Below are 12,960 nucleotides of genomic sequence, written 5' to 3'. Positions count from 1 at the left end.
TCCTGGTGAGGAACTGAAAAGATCAAGGGTCAAGGGGGTTTTGTTTGTCATAAAGAGAGGGCTGACTGTGGATGCAGAGCTGGAAGGTGGGGAAGTGGAAGTAAGAGGAATGTGGACAGGCAGGAAAGCAGAGGATTCAGCACTTGATGCCCCAGTGAGGATGAAGGAGGGCCAGGGAGGCTGGTGGACATGCACCTGGACGGCTAGAGGTGGTCACTTAAAGGCGAGAGGCTGGAACTGGGGTGGAGACATGCCCGGGTATGTGACCGGGGGTAGGGTGAATGGGCGGTGGCTGGCTCAGGCTGAAGGAGAAGAAGACCCTAAAATGACCATACTGGGTGGTGGATGGAGAGTCAACTTTGACGTCTTGATGGTAGGAGGTGAGGCAATGCAGAGCTGGTGGTCCAGGTGCTCCTGAATGAGGCAGATGAGCAGGGAGGCCAGGGTGGAAGGCACTGCTAGGAAAGGATTTGGGTTTTCCAGGTGCTCCCAAGAGAGGAGGAGCAATGATCTGAAGGTGGAAAGTGAGCACAAGGAGGTCAACCCAGGCTCCTTATCAAACGGAGGGTTGTGAGGGGGCAAAGTATCAACTCCAGAGATGGTTACCCAGGAAGCAGGGGCCACGGGTGAAGTGAGGGGACACTCAGAGAAGAGAGGGAGAAAAGTCTTCTGGGTGTAGGGGGAAGAGAAGACCCAGGACAAAGGTGCACAGAGGAACAGTGATGAGGATGGACTGGCTCTATGGTGACACTGCAGGGATGGCTGGATCTTTGTCCTGAGGTCTTAGGTTGGGGGGACTACTGGCCTCATGAGGACCCCCCTCTCAGCAGCCTGGACAGAGGCTCTCGCTCCTGAGAGCTGTGTGGCCACCACTGTTCCCGGATGGGCTCTGCCTCCATCTTCTCTTATCAGACTTTCCTGCCCAGCCCCCGACAGCCAGCGAGGGATCCTGGGCCTCGAAGCTGCTTCCCATGGAGGGACACAGGCTCCTCGGAGCAGCAGGCTGATCTTACTTTTCTCCGTAGCCAAGGGCCTAGCAAAGCGCCAGCCTATGGGTGGGCCATTCAGAGGCTCAGATACTTACCAAACTAACTCAAAGCAGTAGAATAGCAGAGCTGGAGTGACTGACCACTGAGTTCACAGAGTTCACTGCCCACACCCCCATTCTACAGATGAGGAAACAGAGACCAAGCGGTGAAGCAGCCTTGGCCAAGGTCAAACTGCTCTTAAATGCTGGCCCGTGTTGAGCATGCCAAATGATGAGCTGCAGTGAAGGGCATGAGAGGGGGCTCTGGGGCCAGACAGCTTGGGTTCAAGTCCCAGCTCTGCCATTTTTTAGCTGTGTGATTAATGAATGTCCTTACCTTTAAAGTGCAACTCATAGTGGTACCTATTCATTGGATGGTCGTGAACACAGCGTTCCTGGAACAGCAGGACAGAGCTCTGTAAGGGTTTGCTGTTGCTTTGGTTACTATTATTATCACCAAGTGAACCCTGAAATGAAGAACAAAGACAGCAAGAATTTTTATTTTAAAGGATTTTAAAATCCTCTGATGAATGTTTCATTTTATCTAATCAAGTTTGCATCTGACCCTTATTAACAACTACACAATGGATGACTTTTGAGGCAATCTTGCTTCATGACTTTTATTCTCACTTTCGACACAGGCTACTTAACAGGCAGCAGTTCATTTTCCAGGAAGAGGGACAAAAAGTTAAAAATGACTCAGTGCCTCTCGGTCCCCAGTGAGTTGGTTGTGACCTGTCAACCCAGCTTTAGGGAAGTGCCCACTTCCCCTGGGCTCGCTGTGCTGCCCTGCAGCCTCCAAGGGGCGCCATACCCCCACACGAATCCAGTCTCTTGGTTCCTATCTTTGCTTCAGATCCCTAAAGTGCTGCCCATGCCCCAGGACCCCATCTGCCCCACCAGCCTTGGCTGCTGGACTCCAGGACACTATCCTGGGTCTCAACCATCCTCTGTTCCTATGACCTCCCCACTACTCTACATTTTGTCCTTCAAGTGTGGGCTCCTGTGGCTCACCACACAGCAGGGGTCTCCCCGTCCTCCGTCCTCCACCTCGGTTAACTGCATTGTCCTGCACGGTGCCTAGCGAACCCATGTGGAGGCAAGAAGAATACACAACAACAGGTGCTCAGAGGGGCTGCCTTTCCCACTGCAGAGGCCCTAGAAAGCTTTCTTCCGGTTGGTTATTCACAGGCGCTGAAGCTGTGGAATCTCGATCTCACCAATTTAAAGGGCATCATCACTAATTACAAAAGCAATCATTTCTTCAGTAGCAAAAGGAGAAAAGGCTTTGTGTTCTCCACTACCACCTTTTTTCCTCCATCTTCAGATGTTTCTCATCTCTGGGCAAAGTTAGAAAGCAACTCACAGAATATTATTTTTCAATGTCTTTTCCCACTCTGAGGATTGATTTCCCAGAACCGATGAAGGCTAGAATGGATTAGCTTTCCTGGACTGAGTATTAAGAGGCCTGGGGGGAGGGGGAAGGGGAGGTGAGATAATTCAGCAATATTGAACCTAACAGAGACATTAAAAGGTTCTATTCTAAACAGGAAGGAAGCAGGATGCTATAGAAACAGGAAAACCATAGTTGGAAATGCAAAAACGAGTTACAAGAGAATAAACATAAAGATGTAAAAATGAAAAAGGACATCAAAGTAAAACAAGGAGGGAATGGGAGAGGTGAGCAAGAAAATACAGATTTTTTTCTTTCTTTTATTTCTTCGTTATTCTTAGGATGTGTTGGAGCCTACGTGATTATCAGTCTAAAGGAAATAGATATAGTAATATGTTGATATATTTGAAGAATAAAATAACCACACAGCAAAAGCATACATAGTCACAAAAAAACCAAAAAGAAACAAACTCAAAATGGCTTAAAGACTTAAATATTAGACAAGACACTATAAACTTCTCACAAGGAAATATAGTCAAAACATTATTTGACACACATCTCAGCAATGTTTTCCTAGGGCAATCTAAGCAACCCAAGCAACAGATATAAAAGCCAATATAAATAAATGAGACCTAATTAAACTTATAAACTTTTGCAAAGCAATAGAAACCATAAGTAAAACAAAAAGACAACCTATTGAATGAGAGAAAATATTTGCAAAAGATGAGACTGACCATTGCTTAATTTCTAGACTATATAAATAGTTCATCCAACTTAATAAGAAAACAATAAACAACCAAATACAAAAATGGACAGAACAACTAAACATGGAATTCTCCATTGAAGATACACAAATGGCCAATAGGCATATAAAAAATGCTCAATATCGCTCAATTATCAGAGAAATGCAGCTCAAAACTACACTACATTTTTATCATCTCACACCAGTCAGAATGGCCATCATTCAAAAGTCCACAAACCATAAATGCTGGAGAGGCTGTGGAGAAAAGGAAACCCTCCTACACGGTTGGTGGGAATGTAGTTTGGTGCAGCCTCTGTGGAAAACAGTATGGAGATTCCTCAAAAGACAAGAAAAAAAAGAAAAAATACTTATCACCTAATCCAACAATCCCACTCCTGGTCATATATCCAGAGGGAACCTTCATTCCAAAAGATACCTGCACTCCAATTTTCACAGGAGCACTGTTTACAATGGCCAAGACATAGAAGCAACCTAAACGTCCACTGACAGATGACTCGATAAAGATGTGGTATTTAGATATAACAGAATATTACTCAGTCATAACAAGAAGGAAATAAGGCCATTTACAGCAACATGGATGGAACTGGAGATGATCTCACTAAGTGAAATAAATCAGACAAAGACAAGTATCATATGATATCATTTATATGTGGAATTTAAAAAAAATTGATACAAATGAACTTATTGATAAAACAAAAACAGACTCACAGACTTATAAAACAAACTTAGGTGTTTGGGATTAACAGATACAAGTTACTATATGTAAAATAGACAAACGACAAGGATTCACTGTAGAACACAGGGAACAATATTCAGTATCTTGCAACCTATAATGGAAAAGAACCTGAAAAAGAATAGACTACGTCTATGTACAACTGAATCACTATGCTGTATACCTGAAACTAACAAAACAGCTGTATAACTGAAACTAACAAAACATTGTAAATCAACCACATTTCAATTAAAAAAAAATGATAAGCTCTAAATACCTTTATTCAAGAAAAATCTTGAACTATTCCCTGTTACAAAACTTAAAATGGAAAGCTTGAGCAGGACCAAATTATACTGGATTGGCAGTTACATACCTTCTCCAGCACGTGGCCCATTCTACACACACATCGTGTTTTCCTACAGGTAAGAACAGCCCTGAGTGCAAAGGGAGCGAGTCCTTCTGGGACAAGGCCTCTGTGGCAGTGGCCTCCTTGTCACCACTCCATCTCACCAGGAGGCCAGGGTTTTTAGAGGTGAGGGGACATAGAGCTCATACACTTCAAATTGATTTCCCGAAAAAACTATGGAGAAGCCAAATTCACCTGCAGTGTGGGAAACATGAGCATGGTCCCGAAGCAGACCGACAAGCCCAAAGTAAGACAGCCCAATGTTCAGATCGGAACCAGAACAACGACCACCTGGCCCCAGTTAAATGACCACCACCTCACATGCAATGAACTGCTCATACTCAATGTCAGGGATGTTTCTGTTGAGACTTGGGAGGTCAAAGGAGTCGGACCAGGGAATCCAGATCTGGTTGATGTCGGGGCTCTGCCATTGGTACAGGTGGTCCCAAGGGGATAGCACCAGTACCGGCTCCTCCATCTTCAGCAGGGTCTTCAGGAGGAAGGCAATGTGGATGCAGACGTTCCTACGGAGTCTGAAGCCCTCTGGAGTGTTGACGTAACACAGAAAGTATCTGGCAGGGAGCAAAGGAGAGCGGGTCTTCAGGGCCAGGGCTCTGCACAGGAATCCCGGCTTAGATAGAACAGATAGATAGATAGATAGAACGGGAACCCCTGCACAGCCCATGGCCTAGACCCCAGACACATTCAGCAGCTTCTGGTTTGTAAAGTGAAGGCACTGCCCACCCATCTCCATGTGGCCAATTACTTTAAGTAGGGGAGCAGTTGTGGAAGACATCTTGGCATCCGTCTAACACCACTAAGCACCTGACTAGCACCTGAGCACCCGTTCTACAGGGGCTCTTAAACTTCTTGTTCTACAGAACCCTATACACTCTTAACAATTACTGAGAACTCCAAAACTCTGCTATTTATGTGAGTTAAATCTATCAACATTTCCTGTGTTAGAAGTTAAATAACAAGTTAGAAAAAGTGTATGAATTCACTTAAAAATATTAACAATCTACTGTATGTTACCATTAATACACTTAAACAAAATATAATTTTATTTTTCAAAACAAAAATCATTAGTGAGAAGAATAGCAGTGATTTTAATTTCTGCAAATCTCTTTTGGACTGGTGAGAGCTGAATTCTATCTGCCTCTGCATTCCCTCTTTTGTGATATCACAGACCAGGTTTTCCCTGGAAATCCCCACAGGAATCTCGGGAGTGCAAGAGTGTGCAAAAGGCAGGTGACTTCCCGGCGTTTCTGCGAAAATAGTCTTGCATCCCAGGGGCCTCGGACACACTTTGATAGCTTCTGCCCTACCCTAGGCGAGACTCTCCTACACAAGAGCCAGGCAAGTGTCCTGACTTCTTTAATGAGTTACCGCAGGAACACCCCTCCCTTCTCTGTGTTAATGTTTCCCACAACCTCCATTACTGCAGATGAGGATGTAATCCTCAAGTGGGGCCTTTAATCCCAGAAGTCTGCCAACCTTGAGAGGGAGGGCCCATCTACCATCCCTACAGCCCGCAGTCCATTTTGAGTCAAGCCCTAGATAACTACTAATCGGCACTGACCCTTGTCTTATTCCTGAGGTTTACCGAAGGAGCCAACATCTGGATAGAACTGAAATTTCCCTGCAGAAAAGCAATGCTGATAAACCACCCCATTTCAACATCTGATTCTCGGACTCTTCAAAACCCGGATAAGGCCCCGCTTCATAAAAGATGGGTCCTCCGCCTGCCCTTCCCGGGGGTTCTGGGAGGCCGCAGCCACCCAGGGCTACCCGGACTCGCGGCCCCAGCCCCAGCGCTCGAGGGGGAGGAAAGCCCGAGGCTATGCCCCAGCACTTTCCCCCCCGCCCCAACCCGCTCCCCGGCACCACAGCAACTCCTCGGCCGCCACACCAACCCGGATCCCACCCCGGACCATGTCCACTGGCCCCGCCAACAGCGCGGCCGTACTTTTACCATCTGTGGGACGACGCCCCAGACAGGATGTCGGCCGCCGACTGACCAAGCCAGAACTAGTCGCCAGACCGAGAAAGCCGCCATCCCCAGCAGGAAGCACAGCCATTGTCCCTAGTAGCTACACATTTCCGGAGCCCGCTCCCCGCCCCAGAAGTGCACGCTGGCCTTGCGGGGCGCGGCGCCTGTAGCCATGGCAACGCCGCGGGGCCCTCCCCTAGCGCTTGCGTCGTGCCTCCTTCCGAGGCTAGACGTGCGAGGGCAGAACTTGCGGAGCCAATGGGAGCCAGGGCGCGGCCAGGACGGGGGTGGGGGGAGGCTTATGGGGCAGCTGGGCGGGGCCGGGGAGGGCGGGGCCTCGCGGACGTCCTGACCTGCAGGTGGCGCCGGCCGGAGGCTGGGGCGGTGCTGCCACCAGTGGGCGGGGCAGCGGGGCAGCGGGGCAGCGGGGCAGCGGGGCAGCGGGGCAGCGGGGCAGCGGGGCAGCGGGGCAGCGGGGCAGCGGGGCAGCGGGGCAGCGGGGCAGCGGGGCGGGGGCACCCTCACCTGTCTGTGTGTGGGGCTCAGCCTGGGCTCCGCGGCCTCCGCTTGCACCGGACGTGGACCCAGGCTAACGGTGGGCAAGATAGAGGACTGAGCCCAGGCACGCACGGCTGGCCAGGTAGGGCACCTGAAGAGCAGAACCGCCAGGCCCGCTGCCGGCCTTGAATACGCGCTGCTAGGCAGTTTCCAAGAAGTCGGGATCTGTCATAAGAGGGGAGGTAGGGCTGTGGTACCAGATGCCGGGTTGGGTGCAGTCTCACAGGAGAGCCATGGTGAGAGGGCGCAGAGTGGCCCCTGTGTTGGCGGGGCTAAGAGTTTGGGGTACAGGGTGGGGGTGGTTTGTGCCTTGCTCTGTGGTCTCCCCAAGAATCCTCACTCCAGAGCAAGGGGCTCTGCTCCTCCCACCCCTAACTGCACTCCCTGCCTTCCCCAGCACCACCTGGTGTGTGGTCATGCCGGGGTAGGTAAGGCCCAGGGAAGGGGCACATTCAGGGACAGGGGCCACTCTGCAGCGATGCTGGACCTGATAGCGATGCGGTGTTTCGGAACTCCCCTGGGCTGGGTTTCTAACCAGTGGGATGGAAGGGCCTCTCCTTCCAGGGGTGCAGTTGGGGGAACTAGATTCTTCATGAATGTCAGCCCTGAAAATGGAGGCTGCGCTACATCCTTTCTTGGAAAGAAATATCAGGCCCCTCCAGCGCAGGTGACTCAGAAAGTCATTCAGCAATTTTCGGGGTCCCCAGTTTAGGCTTTCAATTAAAGCTGAGCGGCTCAGGAGGCCAAATCCCTGTCCGTGGCTCCAGGAGTAGGCTTTCTGCTGGGGGAAAGGATCCTCACAAACACCTGTGTCTTTGTGGGTCACTCCCCTCTGACAAGCTGGGAGGCAGGGTGCAGTTTTGGGAAATCGTGTTTCCATAAGCAGAGGGCCACCAAGTGATGGGGGCACAGGAGACAGTGAGAAAGAGTCCCGCAGCCTTTCTGGAATCAAAAAACTGGCAAATGTGAAAAAGTGCATAATTTATTTTATTGAACAGGCTGCTTATGTACGTTTGGAGGGCCAGGTTTAAGGACTCTGCATCCCTCTAGGACAATAGCCTCAAGAGAAGAAAAGACAGAGCAGGAGGAGATCTGGGGTTTCTCCCAGGAATGAGGCGGGACAGGGATTTCTGCAGATTTGCAAGGAGACCCCGACCACTGAGCATGGAGTTACAACCCCACGTGACCCCTGTCGTGTTTGGCTTGGGCTCTGGGTCTGGCCTGCTCATGTATTCTTCCAGCTGAGTTCCAGAAACTCAGAAGGTAGAATTAGAGAGGCTGCGTTTGGAACCCGGTGTGGAAACGGAGGGTCCTTTATCCTGAGTCCCCTCAGCCTAATCACTGTAGCTGAGTTCCAACACTACCCAGGATTCCAGGGTGGACTTGGAGGGAGAGAAAGCCTGGCAGGTGACCCAGGGGACCCACAGCTGTGCCCCTCCCTTATCTTTGTTCCCTTTCACCCCGGAAGGTGTGATTGTCTCATGTCATGGTGACAAGCCAACTCTCTTCTTTGTCAGGTGGGGTCCCCACCCCCACTCAGCCTTCTCTCTGCATGGATGCTGAAGGACAAGGCTCACTTGAAGTTCTGAGCTTGAGCAGTAAGGTGGAAACAAAGAAACCAATGGAAACAAAGAAACAAGTCATTGTGGCAAAGCTCTCCACCGCAGAGAATCTGCCCTGAGTGGAAGGGAGGGTGTAGGCATGCCCATTTATTTCCTGTCACCCAGTGCTCTTAGCTTTCTTATTGCAGACCTGCATGGTTATAACAAAATTATCTGCAAAACTGAAAATATTTACTCTCTGGCTTTTACAGAAAAGGCTGACCAGCCTCTGGTTCCCGTACCGGTCAAGTGATTGGAGTACCTCTCCAGTTTGGAAACATCTGGGTAGGCCCAGGTTTGCAAAATTCTTTAAGAGTAGTTACGGAGTTTTGCTTCTAAACATTTTTACGGCTGTATACTTCTGAGCTGAGGTTGTGCTGTGTAATTCTGATCTGGGATTTTCTCAAACTGTTTCTCATTTTTTATACCTGACTCCCCTATATTCCAAGGGGAATGGGATGTTAAGGAAGCCATGGAGTTTAGGAAAAAGATACAGATTTCATTTCCATTTAAGCATCGATGTATCTCCTTCCTAGGCAGTATCGGTTCTGTGGTATTGATAGAGGAACTAAATAGCAACCAAATTTATAGAAAATAGTGGGTCATTGGGTACACAAGTTCTTCTTTTCAACATTTCTGTAGTGTTTGCAGTTTAAGATGACCAATCCTGAGAAACAGGCAGCCTCTTAGAATGAAATAGCATTTTTCTTGAACCATATTCAATTTTTATTTCGTAGACAGCAGGAAGGACAATCACACATCCAACACTTGGGGACCTCAAAGATAAAATGTAACTTTCTGAGAGCACACTCCCCGCGTCTCCCTCTGTTCTTTTCACTATCCAATTGTCCCTGAAGGCTCTTTCGTATCTTCTGCTTATGACTCCAGTAACTCTTCCTCCTCGTTCCTCAGCTGGTAAGTTTACTTTTCTACTTTGACAAAGCAAACGGAAGCCAACAGAAGAGAACTTTCACCAGCAACTTCCAGCACAACTGCTCGCCTTCTGATGTCTGTGACCTCACTCTCGCTGCCCCACCTCTTATTACAGGTGACATCGAAAGCCAGATCATCCAAAAGTCGCCAGGGGGCCCATCCATCCAATCTTCTCCGGGCTGTCACTCCCACATCCATCCTCTCTGTCACTACCTCATCTACTTTCTTCTCCTGCTAGTTGGCTCCTATCAGTATATAAAAGTCCATCCTCTTAAAAGAAACGAACAACACTCCTTGACCCAAATTCGCCCCCACCAATTGCCACCCCATGTCTTTGCAGCAAACCTGTAATGGGTATTTTAAACTCACTGTCTGCATATTCTCTTGAGCCATCCCCTTTTGCACCCACTCTGGCTTTTCCCCTGATCCCTTGCTCTATGGAAACTGCTCTGTCAAGGCCATCAGTGACCCCATGTTGCTAAATATAGTGGTCAGTTTTCAGTCTTCATCATGCGTGGCCCTTTGGCAGCATTTGACCCAGCTCTTCCATCACTCCTCCCCCGTGTTCCTGCTTTACTTGGCCTCCAGCCCATCGCTGTGCTTTCGATCCACTGGCTGGTCTTTTGCCAACGTCTCCTCTTTTTTCCAAACATTTACTGCGAATGTGCCCCAGAGTTGGGTCCTGGGTCTCTCCTATATCTCTCTGCTATACTTTTGGTGGAAGCAACCAGACTTGGAAATTGACATGCTATCAATTTCTCGATTTGTCCAAAACTCCCTGATTTGCCCTTTCCATTTGGAACTCTCTCCCTGATATTCATATTCTTTTTCTTTCATTCATCTTGCTTTCACATTCATGCATATGTTCTACTGTGTAAAGTACTTTTCCAAATTTTGAATCAGTCCATACATATCATGTAAAATGCTCAGATCTCTATTATTTCCACTAAGATGCTTATTCTCCCTTAGAACCTTTCTGTATTTCTGTATTTATGTCAGTAAAGGGAATAGTATTTCTACAAGCCTCATAGTTAAACAGTGTGTTTGTTTGGGGCTATTATGTAACATGAAATAATGATACATCAACATACTCCTTTTTCATTTAATTTTATGTAACACAAAGATGAGTTTTTTGCACTGAAGACTGTTTTTTTTGAAATTTTACCTACTTTATGGACAGTCAGTTTATGTGAAAGCCCTCATTTCTCCCCTTTTCTGATATATTTTCCATTTGGCTATTATAACATATACCTTGGCATGAAATAAAATTCAAAATTCATTCACATAATAAATTTAATACATTTAAATTATATTTTTTAATGTTAAAAAGAAAGAAAAAAACCCCAGACTCCTCTACCTGTTAGGCATTTCTGTGGCAATATCTAATAGACTCCTTAACCATGACATTTAAGAACTGAGCTGATTCCAGCCCCTTTCCACCTGCTCAGCCCCATCTTGTCCCATCCCCTGTGGATGGAGAGGACATCCATCACATTTTCCAGGTCCAGATGTTGGAACCATGTTGTTTCTCTCTCTTTCTCTTACACACACACACACACAGCAAATCCAGCTTGTTAGAAAATTCTGACTACTCTGAATTCATTAACCACCTACTCCCTGTTCCCCACCCTCCTAGGAGCCACCTTCAGCCCCTTCTAGGACACAAATAGCCTCCTTCTTCCATCTGTGCTTTTCTACAATCTCATCCACACAGAGTCAGAGGGAGCTTATAAAAGCATACATTGAGGGGGTGAGTGTAGCTCAGTGATTGAGCATATGCTTAGCATGCATGAGATCCTGGGTTCAAACCACAGCACCTTCACTAAAATAAATAAATTACCCTCCCCCCCAAAAAACAAAACAAAAGCATAAATTGGACATCACCCACCCCATCAAAACTCAATAAAAGTGTCAAAATTTCATTAGGAGCCAAAGTCGTCCCAAAGTCTTCCAGGACCCGGCGTGCTCTGCCTCTCCGCACATACTCTCCCCATCATTCTGGGGGCTTCTGGCTCTGGCTCTTCCTTCTTCCTCTGGATCTATGCTGCTTCAAGTTCATTACTCCGTGAGATCTGCCAGGATTGCCTTATTCCCTCCTGCCTGCCTCCCACCCCACCGCCATCACCTGAGTTTGCTCATATCACTCTTATTTTTCCCCAAGCTCTTGCTACCCCCAACATGCAGCCTGTTTCCTCTGCTAAAACTCTGAGCCCCCAGTGATGGGGAGTCGTGTCTATTTTGTTGACTAATAAAGCCCAAGAGCCTTGGGAACGGGTCTACTTACTAGATTCTCATATGTAGTAGGAGCTTATACAGATTTGCTGAATGAATGCAGAGGCCCTGGTCCAATCCGATGGAGCACTTCTGTGTCCTGCTCAAAGAAAAACTCTCCTTTCCTCCTGAGAGGGGGTGACTACTTCTTGGTGATCAAAGGCAAGATCTATTTTCTTTATGCTGTTAACCTTAGGCGGGGAGACTGGGGGATCTTCATTTATATTTTAAAATTTGATTCACTCTGCAGTTTGTCTTCTGTCTATGTATCCTTTTGAGAAACCGTTTATGAGTGATCATTCTTCCATCAGATTGAACAGGATCCAGGGGGAAGGACCAAGCCTGTCCCTTCGGCCATCATGTGTGTCATGTCCTGTGACCCAGTGGATGCTCAGCATGTAAGTGAACCGACAGGAGTGAGTGAACAGATGGGAGAATCTCATTATTGTGGTGGCTGCACTCTGTCCGATGTCTTGAGATTTGGGGAACGGTTAACAAGTGCGGAGGTGTGAGGACAGGGCCTCTGTGTTCTTCCTGAGTGCCCTGGCCTTACTCATTCCCCCAGCCTCCTCTGGGCAGCCAAGCCCAGGAGCTGGGCCACCGGGGATTGTGCTGATCAATAATCCACCTCACCCAAAGTCTGGGGGTAGGAGCGGCCAGCAAAACTGGTTGTAGACTCTGGAGTCAGGTCCTTGGAAGAATTCCTCACTGAACGATGTTTTGGACCTTTTATTTTTCTCTATAGCCTCCAGCTGAAGAAGAAGATTGCCTTAGATACATGAAAGATGAGGACATCTACTATCCCCATGGAGCCCAGGTGGGGCTGGGAGTGTGCTGTTTGTACAGCCGGTGGGCTCGTGTTCCTTTGGGCATCCCTGTGCCTGAGCTCCAGCAGTACACTCGGTGGTAAGGATGGGGGCGCCTGGCAGGGAGGGAAGAGTGTCGGGAGACTTTGCAGCTGGGGAGACGTTAATCTGGGGTGAGCGGGAGATGACTGAAGCATGGAATCTCGGTGCAGGGAACTCTCCACACTCAGAGAGGTCCCCACTCCCGCAGGGTCCCTTTAATCAGGATGCTGGGCTGTCAGCACAGCAGGGTCCCCGTGAGGATCATGGTGCCTTCAGGCAGTGGGAAATGAGGGGTCCAGTGGCACTTAAATTAACAGTGCACCCGAAGCCAACCCCCGTCTCTTTCAGCCTGTTTCCTAATCTGCAAAACTGGAATGATATTAACCATCCCGCAGGTGCGTTGATGGGCTGGGACAAACTAGACAGCCAGGAACTGGAATTCCTCTGTCCCCTGA

General features: G+C 48.2%; 1 long non-coding RNA gene across 1 annotated transcript; it reads right to left on the bottom strand.

The window, feature by feature from the left end:
• Nucleotides 1-237: 237 nt before the first annotated feature.
• Nucleotides 238-6,507, bottom strand: LOC140690483 (uncharacterized). Its single transcript, XR_012065785.1, has 4 exons — nucleotides 6,277-6,507; nucleotides 4,643-4,873; nucleotides 1,365-1,494; nucleotides 238-511 (listed from the first exon to the last, which is right to left on the bottom strand). It is a non-coding gene; the product is annotated as an uncharacterized lncRNA (long non-coding RNA).
• Between the last annotated feature and the right edge of the window lie 6,453 nt (nucleotides 6,508-12,960).

This window comes from Vicugna pacos, chromosome 3 (genome assembly GCF_048564905.1).
Source record: "Vicugna pacos chromosome 3, VicPac4, whole genome shotgun sequence".
Classification (NCBI taxonomy): Eukaryota; Metazoa; Chordata; class Mammalia; order Artiodactyla; family Camelidae; genus Vicugna; species Vicugna pacos.
The sequence above is the reverse complement of the archived record's forward strand: the minus strand, read 5'-3'. Positions and strand labels throughout refer to the sequence as shown.